This window comes from Trichoplusia ni, chromosome 4, assembly GCF_003590095.1.
Source record: "Trichoplusia ni isolate ovarian cell line Hi5 chromosome 4, tn1, whole genome shotgun sequence".
Taxonomy (NCBI): Eukaryota; Metazoa; Arthropoda; class Insecta; order Lepidoptera; family Noctuidae; genus Trichoplusia; species Trichoplusia ni.
In genome coordinates, this window is record NC_039481.1 from 9,312,081 (window position 1) to 9,335,469 (window position 23,389).

Here is a 23,389-nt window from a genome sequence, read left to right on the forward strand (position 1 = left end):
AAATAGACTGTCATAGTTTTTTGGCTGTACCCATACTATTTTTTCAATTTTACCCAAAGAGTACTTTTTTTTGGTTAGGCGAGGGAATCCTCATGGACACCCACTCCCTCGGGGGAGGAAATGGGTAGTGTCAGACTCTTTCTGACTAAACCTGAACCGCTGTAGTACGTCATCCGCGCTTTTGTTCGCACTTTTTTGTACTGTTGCAGAGTTTATTATTTGTTGCATATACAGCCTAAATTACTAAAACTTAAAACCTCATTACGCGGAAAATTTTGACGAAAATAAGTTGACACTTGCTATCTAAACAGCTCAGCGTTTTATTCCTATTAACATTAACAATTTCCTCAAAAGAAGAAGATTTCTCGAAGACAATTAAGTTCAATATAAAAGGAACTTGCACGTGGAGTCCAAAGCCAGCAATAAAAGTAACACGGTCCAATAGACGCCGTAATAAACGAGCTTCATAAAAGGTGCTCGGAAATGGGTTCATTTCCAGCACTCCGGGATAAATCTCTGTGAAAACTGCAGGCGACAGACCAACAATGGTTATAAGTGCTTTAATGATATTTTATAACATTTTTTTTCATTTGGTTATTCTGCATGTGACGATGTTTGTGAAACCCGACACAAAAAATATCTTTGGAACAAGCGTCGTTTGTCAAAAATTCGACTTCAAAAAGCTTAAACGATTTAATGAACTGAAGGAACTGAAAAAAATGTAAAGGCTATTGAAAAACTACTGTAATCAGTCGGGGAAGTCGCTTTTGAAAGAAGAAATCACTTAATGACAATCTGTAAAGTGTGCTTAAAACAAATGTAGCTAGATTTGGAAGACAAAACATATGTAATGAAAATCTTTTTATAACCTTCCTACAATTAAGACATTGAGAAAAACTAAAATAGTTTACTATATTTCACAAAAAGAAAAACTACTCTTCACTTGAAACAAAACCGAGTAAATCGGTAGGCGTGGGCTGAAACTAAATAAATATACTACCATACGTTTTTTAACACTAGCAATTTACTTGTCAGAGCCTATAAAAATAAAAATAATAAAACAACATCTCGATGTACAAACAAACATACAAAAATCATTCGAGACATTTGTTCGATTACAACGTTTCGCGTGTCACCCGGTCGCGCTCGTAATTTGTCATTGGATTCCGGACTGTAAGCTAACACGTACGAAAAATAACATACATTTCGTGTAAATATGCCCAAAATATGTTCAAGGCAAGATTATTTTTCCGATGGTACTTATTTTACATAGATAGTACACGAAGATACCGGCAAGGGTAGGTATCGCATAATTTTTGTTTACCGAGACGTCGCGGCACGGTTGTAAATTTTAAGCAACATTGCTTTTTGTTTATTTTGCATACTTGTGTAACTTGAACAATATTAGGGAATCATTATATGCGACGTGGGCCTACTCCTAAAGTAATTGCAGTGCATGAAACATGACGGAGCTATACACGGCTTAGAGCAATGTTTTTCGTTTCGTCAGATACCTAAAATAAAAAAAGACCCCGACTGTGAAAACTTTCGTTTAAATGGCTCGACCGATTTTAATCAAACTTGCCTCAATCTCTATGAACACTCGTACATAATTCACTTTCATACAAAACAGACACAAATTTAAAAAACCTGCTAATATCAGAAGATGTTTAGACTTAAGACTATCCATTACCAACACGAAAAAACACAAGTTCTTCTTACACTTCGATATTACCAAAGCAAGGAGTCCTACATCTCATAATACACTAACCGATTCGTTTGATGTCCGATCTGTTTTCTCCACACTTCCTATCAAAGGGAATTCCCGAAGGTCCAAAGGTTCTGACAGCGCCTTTGATTTGAACCCGATATAATAGCGATCCACCAAACTTTGACATTAACGAACGATATCTGAGAAGCCGCTCCTATTTTGGTATATTGGAAATCTTCAATTTAATAGTTTATGTCTATAATCTATACAGATAAACAAGTACAAATATACTTTAATATCGCTGTATAGATCATAGCCTGAGTAGAGATCTTGTAAAATGAACACAGCGTAACGAAAAGACAATATAACCAGACAAAGGTATCGTTGACAACCATTACTGGTAAATAAGCACCTTAGTATACGAAGTACATACTGTAGAAGATAATAAGTACAGTTGTCGAAATAGAATTTGTTTTTTTTCCTGTTGTGGCTTGCAACTTTGTTTGTGTGGTTCTAAACATGTGAAGATTTTTTTTTAGAAAAAGAAAAAGCTTTTGCATGTTTATTTAAATGCATAAAGCGTGGACACTAGTCCAGTTACCAACCAAAGTGGCCCAAGACAGTGAATCTTAAAAGTATTTTCTAAAGTTCTTTGTCACAAGTAATTGCTAGAAAAATTGCCTTGTTGCTACACGCACAAAAATTTCAAACATTCTAAAATACATCAGTATATCGGGACCAGTTGGCTTTAAAATAACGACAAATTTGAACGTCTTACATAACATTACGGTTGGTACATTATATCTATTCACACAACTCGCCACACATATCTCGTACTGTTCTCTAAAATAACATCCATTTACGTTGACATCCTCCCCCTTTTCTACTCGTCGGTAATCCATTTTACGTCACATTTCATTCGCTACGTGACGGGAGTAAATTAAATAAACTAATTCCAATGTTTGGTAACATATGTTCTGTTTACTTAGATAGACACGTGACTTCGTCTACTTATAAGTGAGACGTCTACAAAAAAACTCCTAGAAAATACTCACATATCTACTTCCTACATTCCTACCAGAGCCGCTTAAAGCATTAGCAAGTAGCATTTTTGGAAGCGATTTGGCACAATACACGGCATAAAGCGAGGTCTCGCTTTCAAGGGTTTAATGGCATGAACCCAGGTTGCAGTAATTGAGTTTAGCATTTTTTACAGAGTATTGATGTCTTTAGGTTTATTACTGAGACTCCGCTGTCTGTCCATCTGTCACGGGGCTGCATCTCAAGAACCACGATAGCTAGATACTTGAATTTTTTACAGATCTGATCTATTCCTGTTGCTCTAGCCGCCGAGGTTAAGCGATGGTTGTTACAAGCGAACCCAACCCAATCGAGTCGTTTTTCCTTCTGAACGAAACCCTCAATGTTTGAGCCCGACTTCTACTTATTTTTTTCTTTTTTGATTGATGGACAAACACCGAAATTCGAATTATAATCTATGGAACTTCTCAACTAAACTTTTCCTTCTTAGTCAATCTGTACTTGTATCCAAGGTATTAGGAATTTCCCAAGTATCATGTTTACTCTGTCGCGTAATATAAGATGCGACGTCAGTATAAATTACATCAGACATCTAGATCGCATCTCTACGGATTTGCTTTTAACTTGCCAAATTCACATGTAAATGTACGAAATTTCTTACATTTACGTTTCTGTAAACAGGATTTGACAATCTACCTAAGTCAAGCTTTAAAACTAAAGGCAGAAATATTGGTCCAAAAGGAAAATGTAAACGGTCATACAATTTTTTTATGTAATATTTATGTTCCAAAAATGGTTTTATCAGTTCAAGTCGTCGTCGGGACTTGCTGCCGCGCTGCCGCGTCTGGTTCAAGACTCTGGTTAGGTCTGAAACTAGTCGGGCGATCTCGTTAAATACGATGAGTAAATCGCTGCATCATTTAATAAGGAATGAATGTATTGGACCCCGATATGAACCAAATGAATGATTACAAGCGCTCTTCAAATGGAACAAATGTCTATAAATTACGTATGCTGTCGAGAATTAAGGAAAGGAAATAGTTGGAAAGTTACCAATCCTCTACAAATACCCTTCTTTTTACCAAGTTCTAGTCCGCTTCTAGTCCGACCAGATTCAGCTAAATACCATGTTTTCTCTTCTCTTTACAAGAAGACTCTTTCGTGAACGTGATGTGTGGGAAACTGGTTAAACTTATAAATTAAAGTGTAATTAGAATGATAAACTGTGTTTTCCTTTCATTTTGACCTACTTTTATCTCTTTAAAGGGTTCCCCCAGAGTTTAATTGCATTAAACTTTACAACTCTACATAAACACGTTTTGATTGGCTCGGTCCGCGCTTGAGTGTCGCGAGCGTCAATCAAAACTAAATAAAAGTTCATTTAAATGTATTTGAAATTCATTGAATTGACGATTCACAATAAAGAGGTTTTTTTCTGTTCCTTTGATCCATGGTTAATTAGAACTTGATTTCTTTACGCACCATTTTCCATAGTCTGTATATTTGGATACTTTCTCTGGCAGAAAAATAAAATATTCTTCCTGATTTCTGCTTAGTTGTAATACATTCCACCCAATTCATGTCACTCAAAGGCGAAGGTCAGAGAGCAGCTAATGGCCGTTATATTAAAGGTGTTACGCAGTAGCTAAACTTGGCTTTCAGCACTTCATCAAACACTACGAAATCCTAATTCTCGTTACAAATTGGGTTTCGTTCATCAAACAATTTAGTATGCGGCGGCTCCATCCCTTTGCCACGTCCCGGCCGCTGTAAACCTGTTACCGTTTTAATTAAAGATAAAAGGTTAATACCGAAGGGAAATGCACGTAACCACATGACCAGGCTAAAAAAGGTATGGAACCGACCAATAAAAAGGTACACGGTACAGACAGGGTCAATGTTAATAAAGTTTATTTATTTATTCTTCAGGATATGTAACAATGTATTATATGTAATGTGCAGAAGAAACGAGTAAGTGTTTCAATTTTATTATGCGCTTTACCAAAAAAAACATTTAAAGAAAAATCACTTATTAAATATTTTATTAATAAATAACGCATTAAATAAAATGTATTTTTAGTTGTTTTTGTTCCTGAGTATAAAGCTCATTTCATATACGTATAGATTATTTTTGTAAGAGTATGAGTTTTTTGATGGCATTGGCCGATAACACATGCCTGTCATAGCAACTAAACGCATCCCGTCGTATCATTTAAGCTCAGTGAGTACTAGGGGAAACGATGAACTGACCTGTAACTCGCAACGAAATTAATCGGAAATGTTAAAAAGGCGAAGTAAGAAAAAAAGATTATACTTCCCAGGGGACGGACAAAAAATAACTATTTGTTAGTTAAAAGTATTAATTATAAGAAATATATATTATACTAGCTGACCCAGCAAAAGTTTGTTTTGCCTAATAAATTATTGCTAGTTGTATGTATTTTTAATGCCACATTATAAAAAAATAAAAGCAAAAAAAATCGTCCAAAAAAAATTTTTTTTTTACTTTGAGCAACCCTTATCACTTAGGGGTATGAAAAATAGATTAATGGCTTACTTGACCAGCAATAAGGTTTGAAACATTGTGTTATCATCGAATTTATACAACCAAAACAGTCTAGAGTTTTTACGTAAAAAACAATCTCATACTGATCATTTATTCCTAACGAACAGTCCTTGTTACAGAACTTATAGACAGAAACCATCTCAACTTAGTCAGGGAAGGTAAAACAAAAGACAAAGTCGTAATGATGTGAGTCACGTGACAAGGTCAATGACCATACAATCTGTAGGTATATGGCAGGTATTCGTATAACTAGGATAAAATGAGTTTTTATTAATATTGTATTCCTACTGAATAAAAACAGACTGCACGGATAGCCGAGTTATAGGCCTACACTATCCTCGCGTAGAACAAACGTGTTACCAACGAATGCTTGTTCTGAGTCCGAGGGTCTTTGTGCATGTGATTGAAATGTTTGTGAAATCTTGTAAGGATTAAATTCCTTATCGAGGGAGTCGATTACAGAAAAATTGTCAATATTTTTTTTTATTGACAATTTTGTGGACATGAAAAGCCAGGTATTTACCTGAATTTAGAAAATGAGGTGGTTCTAAATTATGATGATTTAGAGTTTTGTAGGTATCTATCCAAACCTTCCTTTTGTGGGATCCGTACCTATTAGCAAGACATATATGTACACTTGTATAACATATGTTAGAAAAAATACTTTCATAATAGAAAATAAATGTTTCATTTTTATTAAGGTCTTTTTACATTATGACATCTCCTAAAAATGTCACTGTATCACAAAGAGCGTTTTCATTTTAGAAGGCTGTCTGTCCGTGTCAAAGTATAGTGCTACACAATAACATGACTTGTTTTAATTTATTTTTACATAAAAGCGTCGTTCTTCGTTCGTCATTCATTGATAATTTTGAATTGGTCGCTTTTTAACGAACTTTGAAATAAAGCAATTTTAACGTTTTTTTTACGAAGTTGGTAAAAAAGCGACCAATTGAAACGTATAAAAAAATATATAATTAAAATTGACGTTTCGTCATAATTATTTCATTAATTTTCAAAATCAGCCTCCCTAGCCAAATGATGTTTTAACAAGTTGACGTTGATCCATTCTGGATGTAAATGACAGACAAGAAATGTAATTGTATGTACTTAAGCGCTATTATATCATATATCGTACATCCTTTATCGAGGTTAACAATAGCAGAAATGTCACTTGAATAAAAGAGAACATCACTCACATGTCTATTTTTAAACCAACACACAATATTACATTTAAAAGAAAACACTTGAAATTAATCACCCTGTATAAACTCTGGTAATAAACCCACTGTTACAGCAACAAAGAAACGGTTTCGAGCGCTATTAACAACCTTGTTGCCTAGGATATAGAGACGGGTTAATTCTAAAGTAATCCTACAAGTGTACTACACAATATAAAAGCAACCTTATCACACTTAAAACAGAGTTTCTATTTCTATAGCTTGTCTGCGTGTCACGTGCTTCCAGTGTTATTAACGACCTTATGGTAATTAGAATAGAGTCGCATTTATTTCGAATTATTCAACATCTGTACGTGAAGTTGCTGGTTAGTTAGGCTGATTAAAATGTGGGCACTAATGACACTGGTCGTTACCTCGGATCATAAAACTAGTATAAAGCCTTGCGAGTCTGTTACACGTCCGTATCGGAGTGCTAATGATCTGTGAGTCGTGACGTCATTGGCTTGTGATAATGATTGACAATACACTACTGACGTTATTATTTTTACCCTTTTTTGCATACAGTTGAAGATTAAAGAGCGAGGGAAAATTACTTCACTGCTTTTAATGAAATTAATTGGGGAATGTGAGTCGTGAAAAACGTTCAATTTTATTATCCACAAAATCAATTCATGCTGTCAATGGGCAGACTGCAAATGAGTTCAACTAAGCATCATAAATTATGTGGAAATGTAAGTTATAAAATAAAGCTATTAGTAGAGAAACCTAACTAAAATAAAGAAAATGTTAAAGTCATAACAATACTATTTTTAGAACAATATAATAAACATCACTGTCAAAAAAACATTCTTAAATTTATTATTTGCTCTCAAAAATAGCATTTTCGCAAATATAACAAAGAGATACTTAAGGTGACAAATAATACATTGAATCAATTAAATTAATGTTATCTTACATTTAAACTGCGTAGTAGTCACGTAGACTGTCTACGAACGTAGCACATCACGTAGCAAGAGCTACGAACTTTTATAGGGGTTATTTTAAGTGCAAATTTGCGAACCACCTGCACTGTAATTAATGAAATATATTGAGTTTTTAATACCCTTTCGTAATAAAATTTTTATTTGAATTAAGTTTTAAAGTTTATCGTTGTTTTATGTTAAATAATGTCAGTGTACAATTGTACCTCGTTAATCAATTTGTGAACCGTCAAGTCTTATAAGCAACACAATTGATCATTCACATGTCAAGTCATCAATATTCTGCCAACCAGCATTACGATTGGTTATAAGTATATGTGACACACCGAAAATAAATGGTGTAATCTCTAGGCTGTCGCGAGATATAAAATTGAACCAAATCTAGTAAAACCGAAAGCAAGAAAGTACTCAGAAAATGGCTACACTGAAGTTCATGAGGTAATAAATATATTCTTACATATTCATGTGATGCGACCATTACAAATCATATTTGTGACCCTACTTAAAGATTTACCCTGTCATGAAATGTGCTACAAATATCAACCTCATATGCATAAAGATCTAGACTCAGACCCTTTTTAAGTCATAAAAATGGACCCCATCTCTGTATCCGACCCAAAAACCTTAATTCTACATGTCTGAACACACAATTATGTTAAACCAAGTTTATAAATGTAATTTCCTGAATGAATATATATTGTGAATTCCACATATTATAGTAAAATCTCGATTTGTAACGGACATACTGGTTTGCGATTCTAAGGACTGTCATCCGCGTTCAAATGTTTGCGTAGAAACATTGCTGTTACGAATGAAAATAATGGAAACTTTGATGTGGTCACATCTAACTTATAAAAGTGAAACAAAATAGAAATATATTTAGAAGAAAATCTATATATATACTAATATATAAAGCTGAAGAGTTTGTTTGAACGCGCTAATCTCAGGTACTACTGGTTCAAAGAGAAAAAATCTTTTTGTATTGAATAGACCATTCATTGAGGCAGGTTTTAGGCTATATACCATCACGCTGCGACTAATAGAAGCGAAGATATAATGGAAAATGGGAAAAAACAGGGCAGATATAAATTATAACTTATCTCTTCTAACCACGCGGAGAAAGTCGCGGGCAACAGCTAGTATTTATTTATACAGAAGGAAATAGATATGAAAACAGAAATAATAGTAAAAAGTAAATCAATGGTTTATAGTGAGTAGCATTATCTGATATCTTTTATGCCCTTACCATCATAGCCATGATAAAAAGCATATGATACTTCCGCAAGCAATAAAACTATGAATCACAGAGGCATAAAAACACCGAATAAAATACTGAAACAGAAAGTCCATTAAATATTGAAGTATAACAGTTAATTTAATTCGCAACGTCATATCAGTATTTACTAGTAAAGATTCTGGAGGGTTATTTTTCTCTACCTACTACCATATAATTGTACGTCGAAAATAGATCCTCTAGAAATGTTTATCATCGGCCTAGCCTTTTCCCAACTATGTTGGTGTCGCCTTCCAGTCTAACCGGATTCAGCTAAGTAACAATGTTTTACAAGGAGCGACTGCCTATCTGACCTCCTCAACCCAGATACCTGGGCAACACGATAAACCTTGGTTAGACTGGTTGTCAGGCTTTTAAAGCTTCTGGCGACCTCCAACAACTGTCAATGTGTATGTAGGAATAACAGCCGGGATCCACAATTTAACGTGCCTTTCGAAACACGAAGGATCTCGTTATGACAAAGATGGTCACCCATTTATGGACCAGCCGACAAGCGTAGCTTAACCTTGTAATCGATTCACTTATGCGGTTATAGCTTTTCACGAGCTTCTCTAGAAATGTTTATGATTTATTGATTTTGCGGACATTACAGAGTAAACCTTTTTATTTTGTTTTCTATGACAATGTATTAAAGAGAATAATGTAGGCAAGCACTTTACGATACGAGTCTATGTCCTCGCAGGCTTACGAACCATAACACACTATATAACTAAGAAATGGACTGTTCCCCTTTTTTAGGATTCCGCGGGCGAAAGGGCTTCGGGCAGGAGTATAAATAGTACGAGTTAACCCGCTTTCTGCTAGATTTGATTGTGGATAAGTGAGAACATGTAAACAAGTAAGTGGACTTCGTGCCTCCATGCATGTAAAGCAAACGATTGAGAATAATCTTCTCCCAATTGTTTGATGTACTAATAGTATTTTATATCAGCTTATTGGTTAAAATATTCCTCACCAGTACTATATATTATAGAGATGTTTGTTTATTAAACAGTGCCGATACTCATGAACACCGAACTTGATATCACCGTGAGTCGACCTTTTTAATTTCATTTTAGTAATGACATTAAATCTTACTGAAGGATCTACAGACAGCTACAGCTACGGTAAATTATTCAGAAATAATTCATGCAACTTTATTAACAGTTTGTAACGAAATACTCGTACCTTGGGAAAATGCTGAGTAAAATATTTAAGTCTCAAAGGAATGCTATTTCTAAACCTTTGCACTAAGTCTGACCCGTAGCAGAAATACAAATACAATGAGCCTGCTTGCTTTATGTTGATTCTGTAACATAACTGCACGGATAGCCGATTGAGATCACCAATCAACCCACTGCGCGCGGCATCTCGTGAGTTTAATCCTTGCGTAGGACAAGCGTTTGTGTGATTCACGAATGCTTATCCTGAGTTTGAGTGTTTTTATGCATATGACTTGAATATTAGTAAATTCCCTTTACAACACAAGGTTAGAAATCCTCAGAGAAGAGTCGAGAAAAGAATAGCAAAGCAAAAGTAATGTACGGCGCATCTTGTACGAGTCTGTGTCACGCTTGACGAGGTTTTACTGGCGAAAACATTCGTTGATGTGACAAACAAACAAGTGTGTTTATGAGGTCTGTATTTATTTTGACAGTTTTATTTGCTCACTTATCACAGCTTTTATTGTAAAAGGGTTAGAAAGAGGTAGTCGTAACTTACAAGTTATTTTACGTTTACGTAAGAGTTTGTGGTATGTCTAACTTTGGTATCAATTAGGTAATTGGTTTACTGGGTGACATTTGACTACATGTCATGATGAAAATCATTTTTTTCTAAACTATCTTTTAATTAGTGGTTTCTTAGGTTTACGCGAATGTTAGACATTGAAATGAAACTACTTTTACGGATTTTATCGCGGTTTAATTTTAGATTTTAGTTCCCGACGTTTCGAAACCTTTACAGGTATCATGGTCACGGGCAGTCCGCAATCGCGATAAAATCCGTAAAAGTAGTTTCATTTCAATATCTTTAAATTATGTAAAGATACTGAAGGTTAATTTTGAATCGGACAACTAAAGCTTTTTTTAGTATTTGTCTTTTCGGCAATATATTTCATGGAACTACAATATTTATGTCCAGTTTTCTAAAACGGTTGTCGAATGTTAGAATCATTAGGTCATTGTTGACGTAAGCTAACAGCGATGAAAATGAGGATTTCTCTGTCTATTGTTTGAGCTTTCACTTTTATACTTTTTGCTGACAAAAGCATTAGAGCTCGGTGAGTCCGACAGTTTTTTTGTTTGGAACGCATTTAAACAGATAACGTGCACGTGGACTACTGCGGCAAAATTAAAAAAATATACAATCTCATAATAATGTTAGGGCGACTTCATACATATACATATATTATACAGTTTTTGTTATGGAGTGATAACCTTAGGAGTTGAACCAACGATATCGTTACATGTTGTGCCGGCTTCGTCTTTATCGGAGTTTCGTAAAGTATTGTTTTGTAGTGTTGTTTTTTTTTAAATATGTATAAAAAAGGCCAAGTGCTGGTCAGACTATCACGTTTGTGATATGGAAACCGCCTATTTATATTAGAATATTTGTCATATATTCGGTTTCAAATAGTATTTTTATAAGGTAGATATACGGGAAAAGAAATACGTCCTAGGATTTTTTTTTTAAATACGGTACAGCCTGGTGACAAACGGCCAGACAATAGGCTCTCAACTTACATTTTGGTACATAACCCTAAAAATGGTCAATAAATGTTTTTAATATATACTCTGAAACAGGAACATGTTTAACACAAAACACAAGTAATTGTATCATTTTGTCCTGAACTAAAAGCAGCACTTAAGACGAGTGTACACCATCAGATATGTCTAATAGCTTGGTGACGTCACACTAGTCTTCGCCCGTGAGTACAAGCATTAGTACACTAAAAGTAGTTTAATAAATTGATGTTATTTTCTATTTGAATTCTTTATTCAACTAACCGATCTGATTTTATCTGAAATCTCTACGAAAAAAGTTGAATTTGAGTTTTTGTACATCGAAGTATAATTTGGCAATAAGATAAAAATTATGAGACTTCTAAAAAATATTGATCAACTACTCAAATGGCGGGCTCATCTTTCTAAAATTCTGTCCTGTCACATTGGTCAGAGATAATATCCACGCGCGATGCAGGAAAGTCTAGTATAAAAATAATAATATTTAAACAATTGAACATCATGACAGAACAATAATATTGGTTGAAAATGGCTTGTCCGAATATTTATTATTGTAATTTATCTCTGTTCGAGGACTTTGCTCCGCTGTACGACAGTTAATATTTTTATATTTATTATAAAATAAAAAGTAAAGAAAAACAAATAATAAATTATGTGAAGTGTCTGCCATCTGGCTTCGCGGCATGATTGACGATCGTATTAACTTTCTGTAAAAGCACATTAATCTTATTTTCGCTGTGCATTATCACGGTACATTATCATTTAGGGGATAAGCAACCTACGCTGATACATCATATGATTAGGCGAACCTTTACGGTACGAAAAATAACATTATAAAATCCGTACAATTTTGTCCTCTGTGGAGTAAACCATGTAGGTAACACGTTTTCGAAAGGACCGCAGGTTTGTGTGACTAAGAGCAGGAAATAGAATAGTTGCAGAAGTTATTGATTGTCTAGGCAGTGGTTTGCCTTGACTGTTACACCGGAGGCTGTGGGTTCGATTGCCATCCAGGACAAATGTTTCTGTGATGATTACGATCATTCGTTTTATGACTGGATGTAATTTATCTATATTATGTTTTTATTTATTTTATTTAATTTTAATTGCGTTTTTCAAATTACTAGTAGGTACACATAATCTCTACTACTCACCACTAGGTGGTTTCAATATCACAAAGAAAAAGTGTAAGAACAAGGATATGTATAATACTATGTTTATTTATTCATATCAATAATAGCAAGCGAAAGTCTTGTCATCTGGTAAAGAGTTTAAAATCAATATATTTGTTCACTTTGACACTTTGTTTACGGAACCCACTATTTATGCTCTGACGTCACATTACACAGGTGACACAATTCCTTATAACTACGACTGCTATTGTTCAACTGGCTACCGACTATGACGCATATACGCATTGTTACGACATTTCCACATCAAATGCACTGATAAAATGCAGTTTTTATCAGTCAAACAACTATGAAAGAGGTTCCGATCATCGGACACAATGGGAAGAAATAAGAGAAAACCTACATGCAAGATACAGAGCTACATTGTGTAGTACAAATTGTTGTAGACATCACACACGAAACGATAATGTGATATTGAAGGTGAAGGATGGGGTCTAATGTTATTTTAATTTCAAAAAGTGCTATTTAGTAGCATAGTACATAGTAACCTAATTTGAATAAATGAGTTTTGATTTGATTTATTGAACAGGCATTTGACTACTACAAAAATCTATAACCAATCCACACAAAAAAACCGTCACATTCCTACAGTCATGGTATGGTCAGAAGTCGCAGTAGACACGGTATAAACTGTACTGATAAGTGAACACAAAAAATAATTCTTAGTTCAATCTTATTTTTTTACGTGACAAAAGAAATATTTCAAAAAAGGGTACTGAACGAAATACGAAAGAAAAAGTCCTAAAATCTGTTTGATATCTAACTTCAAATTTCCAAAAAATAATTTTAAAACATAGCACATGACTTCTTGATATTGGCATCACATTTAACCAACCTTTGTACAGCCTGCAAGTTATAATTTGACTTTAAACACAATATACTCAGGCGAAGATGACATCTGACTCATTAGATTACATTGCCAAGGTCAATCACCTCCCTGAATAAGATCAACTGCGGCCATATTGGAAAACTCCGTCCATTACAAATATTTCACGAATAGATATTGAATCTCTGATTTATTAAGAAGAGTGAATTATAGCAAAAATCGATGCCGTTTCAAGATCACTTCGTATTAAGCGAAATTTAGATATCTGAGAACTTATAACTGTAATGTGTAGTTTTGCTGGAAAAGCAAAAGTTTAATAGACAAATGTAAACTGTAGAGAAACTGGTCAGCATAATAACTATTGCGTAAATCTATGATTTTAAATGTGATATGATATATTCATAAATTTTTGCTTAATTTTCAAAACTTTAAATATAGCTTGATACAGGTTAAGCTACAGCTACAGCTACAGATCATCTATGTCAAAACGAGTTTCTCCGTGTCTAGGAAGGACGTAAAATTGTGGGTCTGTTATTTATACATCTTTGACAGTCTAACTAAGGGGTATCGTGTTGAGGAGCTCAGAATGGTTGGCTCCATTTTTAGTCTTTAAAAACAGCATTCAATAAGGTTGGTGTGTGCATACCAACAAAGATATAACGTTGTCTTTCTTCTTTTGTTTGTATAGAACTTTGTGTAACAGACAGGTTTGACTCTCGTTTAGCCCCTACAGTAGCTGGGTTAGTTAAGCGACCTTAACTCAAAATAGTAGTAGTTACTTCTTTGAACCGTTTTGGGTTGAAACTTTTGGGCCGTGGGGGCCGAGTGCCAAAACGCTTTTTAAAGAGCTAGTAAAGCGTCTCGTTGACACTTCTCGTGACCCAAAGGCTGGCTTTTACCTCGCTCAGGGGATTAGCATTCAACGTGGCTATGCTGCCAGCCTTTTGGGCACACTCCCAGCCGGCAGCAATGCCGATGAATTTTTGATGCTTTGATTTAATTATTGTTATAGTGCTATGTTTTTTTAGATAATATTATTTATGTTATTAACTGTAAAGTATTTTAATGAACTTTAACTCAAAATTAAAATCATTTATTTATTTTTTCATTCTAGTAGGACTTTAATAGACACTTAAAAAACGTTAAGATTACAAAAGTAGTACTCATTAGAGCGCTAACTATCATCGGTCGAACTCTTAAATCAAACTTGACATTCAATTTTTCCTCAAAGTTAACAATTTCGTGTTGTAATTTAATTACAACGAACTGTTTGAACTCCATTCCCGTATAAAAATATAGTGAAAGGTAATCTTACGATGGCTACATCATTGTCGATCGCTAATGAAACCAAAACAAGAGCACGTTCTCTCACTCCCGCGTTAGATCAGTTTACTTCGTCTTATTAAAAAGAAATCGAATATACTTAATTGATTTGTACGACAAGGTTTAAATATACTTAGGCGTTTTTACTACTTCATCGTTCAATAATAAACTTGAATTTTCTGGAGGTTTTTTTTATCTAGCTTAGTAAGCTAGAAGAAATTAGGTGATTGAAAAATTAATTGGCCTTAATTGGCAAACAATGATTATCTGCTAGTCAAAATTTGAAAAAGCAGTAAAGAAAAATCTATTATATTTTGTTGAACTTTAAACGTGTGCCACACTTACCTTTGGTTAGTAACAATTATCATAAAAGATATTTCACTAATTACAAAACCTATAAGCCGCTGACAGTAATTAGAATAACATCGGTATTATACCGAGTTAATTGACTGAGTAATAACAGAGTGAGTCCACAACGCCGCATCGTCTGACCCGGCATTCATGAAATAATATAACATCTTCGAAACTAATATTATTGTGGAACCGTGACAGAGCACTACATGGTATAGAGCTATATATGTCTCTCTCTTTCACACATGCACTTATATTTCTTTATGGTGTAGAGCGATATCTCTCTCTTTCACACAAGCAAGGCGGTAGACGCTCTGACCTATCCTTACAGATAACCGCACATTCTTTGCATTGTGAGATAATGTTACATAAAGGCATCGATAACATTGTTGTGGTTTCTTAATAATTGAAGGATAATATCGAAGGATGGTCGTGTGATTGCTACTAATTTGCAAGTTCGAATTGGAGAAAACTGTATATTCCCATTTGTATTCGCGAATGTTGGCAGCAGGTGTTCGCATTCGCATCCACGAATTCCCAAAATATGACGAAATCACTAGTCTGTGTTTTGGATTTCCCTAACAAATTTTTACCATTTTTAAAATGGGCTGAATTATGAGTCCATTTATTTCTTAAGTCTGGAAAGCTACTAAGCACCAGGCAAGGGCCGGCTCAAAAAAAACACTGTACGTCTAGGATTTTCCTCCACCTTTCCCATCCAATCCGAATACCTATTCCAGCCAGCGATAAATACAAAACAAAATCCACAATACACCAGATCCGTACAAATCATTCTCCCTACATTTACTCCAAGGCCCTCCAATAATAAACAAATGAGGCGGTGAACGAAACCTCGTCCACTTTCCGTTATCTGTCCGTGAGCGGCATTAGTTTATCTTAAAAGCTTAGCTAATGTTAATTAGTCTAGGACTAGTGATTGACAACAGTGTCCGGTATTCCCGATACTGAGGTATAGTTGATATTGCGTAGTTCATTTTATTTTGGATCATAGAAATTATTGGTTAGAGTTTGACTGCACGGATAGCCGAGTGGTTGAGGTCATCACGCCAAAACCACTGTACGCGTTGTGTCGCGGGTTCGATCCCCGCGTAGAACAAGTATTTGTGTGATCCACGAATGCCTGTTCTGAGTGTGGGTGTCATTGTGCAGGTGATTTGTATGTTTGTGGAACCCCCGGCGACACAAGGTTGAAATTACTTACTGCGAGAAAAAGTATTGAATATTGATCGGTGGGCGCAAGGGCAGACTATTAGTTTTCTTTGTATGTATTTAATTACGAATATTATTAAAGATGTAGAACCGTTGTTGCCCATGATAATACTTACTGTTAGACGTGGCGGTTAGTCCCCTAGTTTGAATGAGATTAACTGCAGAAATAACTTTTTGACTCTTCTTTCATTGATATTTGTTGGAACCTTACTGAAGACTTCAATTAATTATTTCTACTAAATAATACATGCTACATCCACAAGTCTAATAGTAACGTCAAAAAAATTATTTCTCGGTAGTATCGACATCGATAAGACTGCGTCACGTCACTATGATTGGCCATTAGACGAACACACGCGTGCAGGAGTTTGACTTGAGTTAAATTGGCCATTAGTTTGCTATATACTATTACAGACCAAGTATATTTCTGTCAAACCCTTTATTTAATTTAAATGCAATACCTTACCATATAATGTGATCAGTCGCAGATATGTTTTATTTTTGTTATGATATTGTAAGTGTACATACCTCGAAATGATCAAATTTCATGACATTCAGACAGACAACGTATTTAATGTATTGGATTTTGGTTGAACTGATTTGTTTTGTTGACGATTTTTGTACTAAATCTATAGTTTAACGTATGAGATGAAATGTACTAAAAAGTGGTTCTTGAATTTTGCAATGCAAACAAGAATGAGAACTACAGCAGGTGATACCGAGGTACTTATTAAGTACCTATGTATGTATATTTATTAATTCGACCTTCGGCTAGCTTGCGCAATCAGCGGTGACTAGCGTTATGCTACTCGTATACAATGTGTTTCCTTAAAAGTTAAAAATACAAATTGTTTCAGAAACATTATTCAAAAAATCGAAAGTATTAGCCAAAACCGCGACGCGTTGTATTTAAAAAGAAACACTTAATTTCTGAAAAAGAAATAAAAGCAGGCTAAGTTACTCCCCTTAGCTAAGTCCCATCAAAATCGGTACCACCACTTCAGAGTTTAGTCAAAACAGGCAGACAGACAGACCAAAATTGTAAAAAATAATATAGTGATGAATCTACCGTAATTATTTTCAAATGCAGTTATTAAAACACGGTTATATCAATATTAAAAGCAGACACTGAAATTTTGAGTAATATACATGTATTTTTATAAACATGTATAGATCTATATATCTTATAACCACAATTGAGTTTCAATGGGATACCTACGCAGCTTCATTACTTCACTCAGATGAGGGAGGGATCTCATACACAAACAAACATAAAAAGCCTTTCAAGTACAGGCAATGCCTTTATCCCAACCTCAACAATCAGCCACAAATTTGCTGACTCTCCAAAAACAGCAGACGTGACAGGGAGAGAATAGCTGCTGTCTCGTTCCCGCATTGTCACTGCTTGATGAGTAGGGTGTGGTGCTACTGTGAGCTGATACACTAAAGAAAAGTGCGTGAGGTAGTGAAACTTCGTAATGTGACAATGAATTCGAATGCCACAAAGCCAGAGAGAGAGTATATCTCAGGCTCTGCAGAACCTTTAACGTAACAGTGCTTTAATACAACCTCCGTGGTAGTATTGAACGTTTTGAGACAACCGTGTTTTAAGTCGCATTCAAATTTGAACACCAAAAACCTACTTATTTTATTTTATGAATTTTCTACAAGCGAGTTAATAGTTATAAGAATCGCACAGCTAGAAGTTTATTCGAGTGTATTGATTCCTCTTTTGTAATTATAACCTTTGCCGTGCCAGACGGGAAACTAGCTTGTTTAACTAACCAATTTGTTATTGTTTGATGAGAAAACAAGCTACATGATAATCGTAGTAGCAGTCGCTCCTTGTAAAACACTGTTACTTAGCTGCAACTAGTTAGACTGGTTAGTTGGGTAAAGGCCAGGATTCCACGGTTTTTTTCTCTCTCTTCACATTCACTTTCTTGTTTGTTTGTTTGTCGTTCCGGTTTGATTTAAAGTTTGAGGCACTTCCCGATAATTTCAAATTCAAAGACAATGTAATTGTTGCAAAAAAACGGCTGAACCGATTTTGATAAATTTCTAATGGATTGACATTTAAAAACGAGAGTATTTCGTTTTTTTTAATGTATAAGCTTGGAAAATTTTAACTTGTCTAAATGTCTGATTCTCAGCTATATTGTCGGCAGTATCGGTAATTACCTGTCAGTGAGACCACACCCCCTGTTAGGTTGTAGGATATCCCCGATCTGGCGCACGTGACGATAGGTAAAGCCCTACACATCCGCTTGAGAACGTGGATGACGATCACAGCTTGTATGTCTAGCTATCGCGCGTGACTTCACCCGGTTCAACTAAGCACGTATATACGAAATTATTTGAAAGAAGGAAAGACAAAACGAAGGTATCACAAGTGTTACATTTGAAATCACCTTGTTTAAGTGGTTTTTTTGATAATTACTTTATTATTTATACATATTACATGTCATATTATGTAAGTTCTTCGATAGGTTTTTTAATAAATGTACCTAGTATCAAGCATGGCTTCTAACAATACTCCATACTTTATCGAAATTGATACAGGCATTTAAAAGTTTGAAGTTACGATGGAATATATGTATATACTCACGCAGATATTGTAATACAAAATGAAGGTAATATAAAAAGAAAAAATAATATAAAAAGGTACATGAATCCTATAACTGAATATTGTACAGTCGTGTACAAAGATTGTCATCAAGGTTGACGAGGGGTAGCCACTCATCATGTTTCTTTACTCTTTGATTATTTCCTGTTTAATTAAATAACAATTTCTATCATTATTCGATAACCTATATTATACATATATAAACTCTTTAATAAAATACTATTTTTATATTTAAGTTTTTTCGGTATTATCAATGTAGTTGCTACATATGCGAGGATTTTTTTTTTTGGAATAATAATATTTCTTTTTATTAAACCGTCCTCATTTTATAAATCCGGGATGATAATGATAATGAAATGACTTTGGAGGCATTCATTACATGTAATATAAAATTACATTTTAGCTTAGAATTAAATGTGGAGATGATTGTTTTTCGCTATTACTGACGTCACAAATATGTGAAATCAAAGCGTCTAAACCAAATGTAAACAAAATGCGGAAAGTATAACGTATTTTATTTTCCACGAATCGTTACCCACGTACTTACTATATACAAAATATTTGTGGTCATTTTATGCAACAAAATACTGTGCATTAAATATGCAATGACGTAAAAAATTTGTAAGTACCTAAAGGTTATTGAAATCAGCATAAAAATAAAAAGAAAGACATTATTTCTCATTGTTTCAAATCTGTTTAAAATTATAATAATTTGGATCACCGAGCGGTAAATAAAATACACAAGGCCTCAGTATCATCATTTTTTTTACAAACATGTCTTTGCCAAAAATCTCACAATCTATTCGAAAGTTTCTATCTAATTTACATATTCAAAATGCAAAAAGAAACTTACCTCTATAAACCATTAAACATTCCAATCACCAAAAACCAAACACGAACCGTATAATCCAAGTATTCAAAACACAATCCCGAAACTTCACATCACTTCATTCATAAAAACAATTGAACAACACAAATTTACTCATAACCGCGTTCGTAAACTTTTAAATTTCGTGCGATGGAAAGCGTGGCCTCGCGCACGTGCATTCTAGCCGGCTGCCGGCGGCAAACTGACGATCTAGCCTGCTCTTAGGTCAGACCTACTATACTATACTAGAGAATTAACTAGCATTTGATAACAGGTTTCATAAGTATACTACTATAAATAAACGTGCGTAAATATTTTAATTAATAACGGCATTCTTTTCCTTGATACGATAAGTTATGTGGGAATTTGCATTCAGTAATGTTAGGTATATTTGTGCCCATTGGGAAAAAAGTTTTTGATAGTTTCTAATCGAGAAGTTTAGTAATGGTACAGAGCACGTGGTTGAGCAGAAAGTTGATAATCAAGAAAAATACTTATTAGAGGTTTTTCTTGTTATAAACAACGATGAATACTTACCTATTTAGAATTAAAAGTTTCAACATTAGATTTTTTGTTACTTAATATTTCAAATCTTTTAGTTACACACATACTTGGTTAAAAAAGGATAATCAACCCCTCACTCATGGGAAAGCGTTCGCGTCTGTACATTTTATAAGTAAAAGAAATCGGTGAAAGAGAAAAATATCATAAATCTACGCGAGAGTGAATAAAAAACTTGACTAGACTTGACACAAAGAATAGTTTATCTTCGTCACACTAATACATTGATATAAGCCGCGTGAAAACGTGCAATATAAAATACAGTATACTATTATTATCAGACTCAGAGTCTGATGAGATTTGAAAATGTAAATGAAGAAGATAAAACCTCTATTTTTTTAGGTTTTCCTATACAATTGATAAAAATGGAACCCTATTACGAAGACACAGACTGACACCCCACTTTTTCCGTCTTGGTTAAAAATAAAGATCGATTTTCAGCAACGTTTGTTTCGGTCTTAAATTTGTTGGCGGAAGACAAATAAAACAATATACAAATTGATCTAAATTCGTAATTTATGAAGCTAATTCTGCACTGAAAATAGGTATTAAGAATTATTATGATATCATAATATAATCCAAATTACTTTAATCGTGATCATTCATCACTATTAGCAGATTATCGATATCAGCTTATTTCGAAAAAAAAGAGTATTAGATAGCAACTCATTGTTGAATAATCCATTTGTTCCTTTGGTCATGGGAAGGTTAACTGCTTTAAAATACGTGTGATATATATATATGTGATGTTTTGAAAAGGTACAATTTGGTCTGTGAGAAGAGAGCTTTTCTTTTTTTGAAATTAACAAGTAAAATTAGGAAAAAGCGAGTTACACTTAACAAGTTGGATTTTAAGACGTTACGCGTCGGGACGTTGATATTTTGTTACTAATTTAATTTAATTAACACATCATTTCTAAAAAAACTAGCTATTACTTTTCGTGACAGCCTAGGTGCAGACAAGCGGACTGACATTCGACCTCCAGTAATAATGTCCCGTGCCTTTAGATACGCAGCCTTAAAAATAAAAGTATGACGTAACGAGGATTCGAAGAATCAATAGTACCTACCATGGGATGACTGCAACATTGATACATGCAAACACAACTTCATAAGTAGATACTAGAAACTCGTAAATTATATCTTAAACACTTACAAGGAAAATTACGCAAAAATTCCACAGATCATTGAGAATACCTGTAAGAGGAATTACGTTAACTGTCAATTGTCATGGTAATAAAACCTGCATAGTTAATGATGATTACTTTATAAGACGTTGTGTGACCTTGGTCATTGTGGTATCGTCTAGAATATTTATATATTAGGTGACTCAGATTTAAGTACTTTGATATAATTATGTTATTTTGTGGTACTCGTTTAGTCTCATACTCACGTACGGCTTATTACAATCATGTTCAAAAAAAATACCAAATAATTGTTATTTTTATAAAAATCTTAAAAAACCGGAACTCTCATGAACATATACTACTATCAAATAATCTACATGATAGATATAGAGTTGAAATTTTCTCAGAAAATGTTTTCTGTTGTCTTGTCATTAATTCGACATTTTTATTTTTATTTTTTTGAATTATTTATTAAACTGTTTACATTATACTTATTTGCTTTGCATAAACCCCACAAAACTGTTTGCACAGTTTGTCTGTGGGCGTAATGACTTAATCTTATTAACTAACAGTTTTACAATTAAACTTATTGTATCTTTAAGATAATAACTAAGATACTAACAATATATATGTCATTAACCGATTTGTTTATCTGTAGCCTATTTGAAGTTAATCCTCACTGTCGCGTCAAAACATGTCATTAGCTGAACAAAACTTTTTTTAGGAATGCCATACACTACGAAGCCCCTTTTTTAGTCACTCGTTAGTGCTCTTCAAGACTATTATTTATTAACACGTACAAAGGTCAGTCATATGTATTACGTATTCATAATACATATGACTAAAGTCTATTCACCACGTAGGTAGTATAACCACTAATAAGGGCGCCGACAGTGTAAATATATCGAGTCAGCGGTTTGTCAGCATTTGACCTATTATCGTGTGCGGCGTAGTGGTGTAGATAGTCGATAATGAACTGTTTTATCGATATCATCGCGATTCAAGGGCCCTCGTGCACCTAGCCAGGGTCGAGTCAAAGTGTGTAGTCACTACTATGTAGTTACCGTGCTATCAATTTTTATATTACACGTTATTACAGATTTTTACATAATCGATTATTACGTTTAAACGAATATGAATGTACCTGTACCTATGTTTGCTGCTTCACAGGGAATTTGTGCTTTAAACTTGTCTTAGTTTACTAGAATTTTGGCTGGCAAATATTGGTATTCGCAGCAAATGACAAGTTTGCACTTTTAGTTGTTTACCTCAACTTTTTGGTCTAGACACAATTGAACATTAAATAAAATAAAAGTAAAGACCCCGAAAAAGATAATTTGACGTTTAACGTGTTAGGGCACGTCAAATTTCGGAACTGGTTACTCTACGTGTGCGGACAAAAAATGTCATTAAGATAAGACATAAGAGCCGACGCAACTTAAACGTAAGGCTTACCTACATTTCTTACTGCGAGAATCGATTTTTACAAATGCAAATTCAAACTCAACTTACAAAGATGTTATCAACCAAAATACCCTTACTTTACAAGTCACTTTGAGTACTTGTATGGGAGTTGTGGTACACTGGCACTGAAGCTGCAGCTAGAGGCTTACGGGAGGAGACGAGTGCAGTCTCTCAAAGGAAGTGATTAGATCCTACTCGAAACTGTAACATTCTACAAAGCTTTTGGAAGTTCTCTGTAATATGTGCTTATAGCTGGCGGTAAGCGTTTTCAAAGGAGATGTGCTGCAGGGGAGTTTTTATGATGTTTCTTCCCCAGGAGCAAGAGCA

General features: G+C 34.3%; 1 protein-coding gene across 5 annotated transcripts in view; it reads right to left on the minus strand.

Moving 5' to 3' along the window:
• Positions 1-23,389, minus strand: part of LOC113492944 (adenylate cyclase type 8-like) — a 108,634-nt gene that overhangs the window by 46,911 nt on the left and 38,334 nt on the right. The window contains exon 1 of one of the 5 annotated variants that reach the window (XM_026870685.1): positions 19,896-20,248. The exons of 3 other annotated variants lie outside the window; for them this stretch is intronic. The gene's annotated coding sequence lies outside the window, so the exon portion shown is untranslated. Of the gene's footprint in view, positions 1-19,895; positions 20,249-23,389 lie in introns of those variants that run through there. One more of the 5 variants, XM_026870681.1, reaches the window with a different exon arrangement.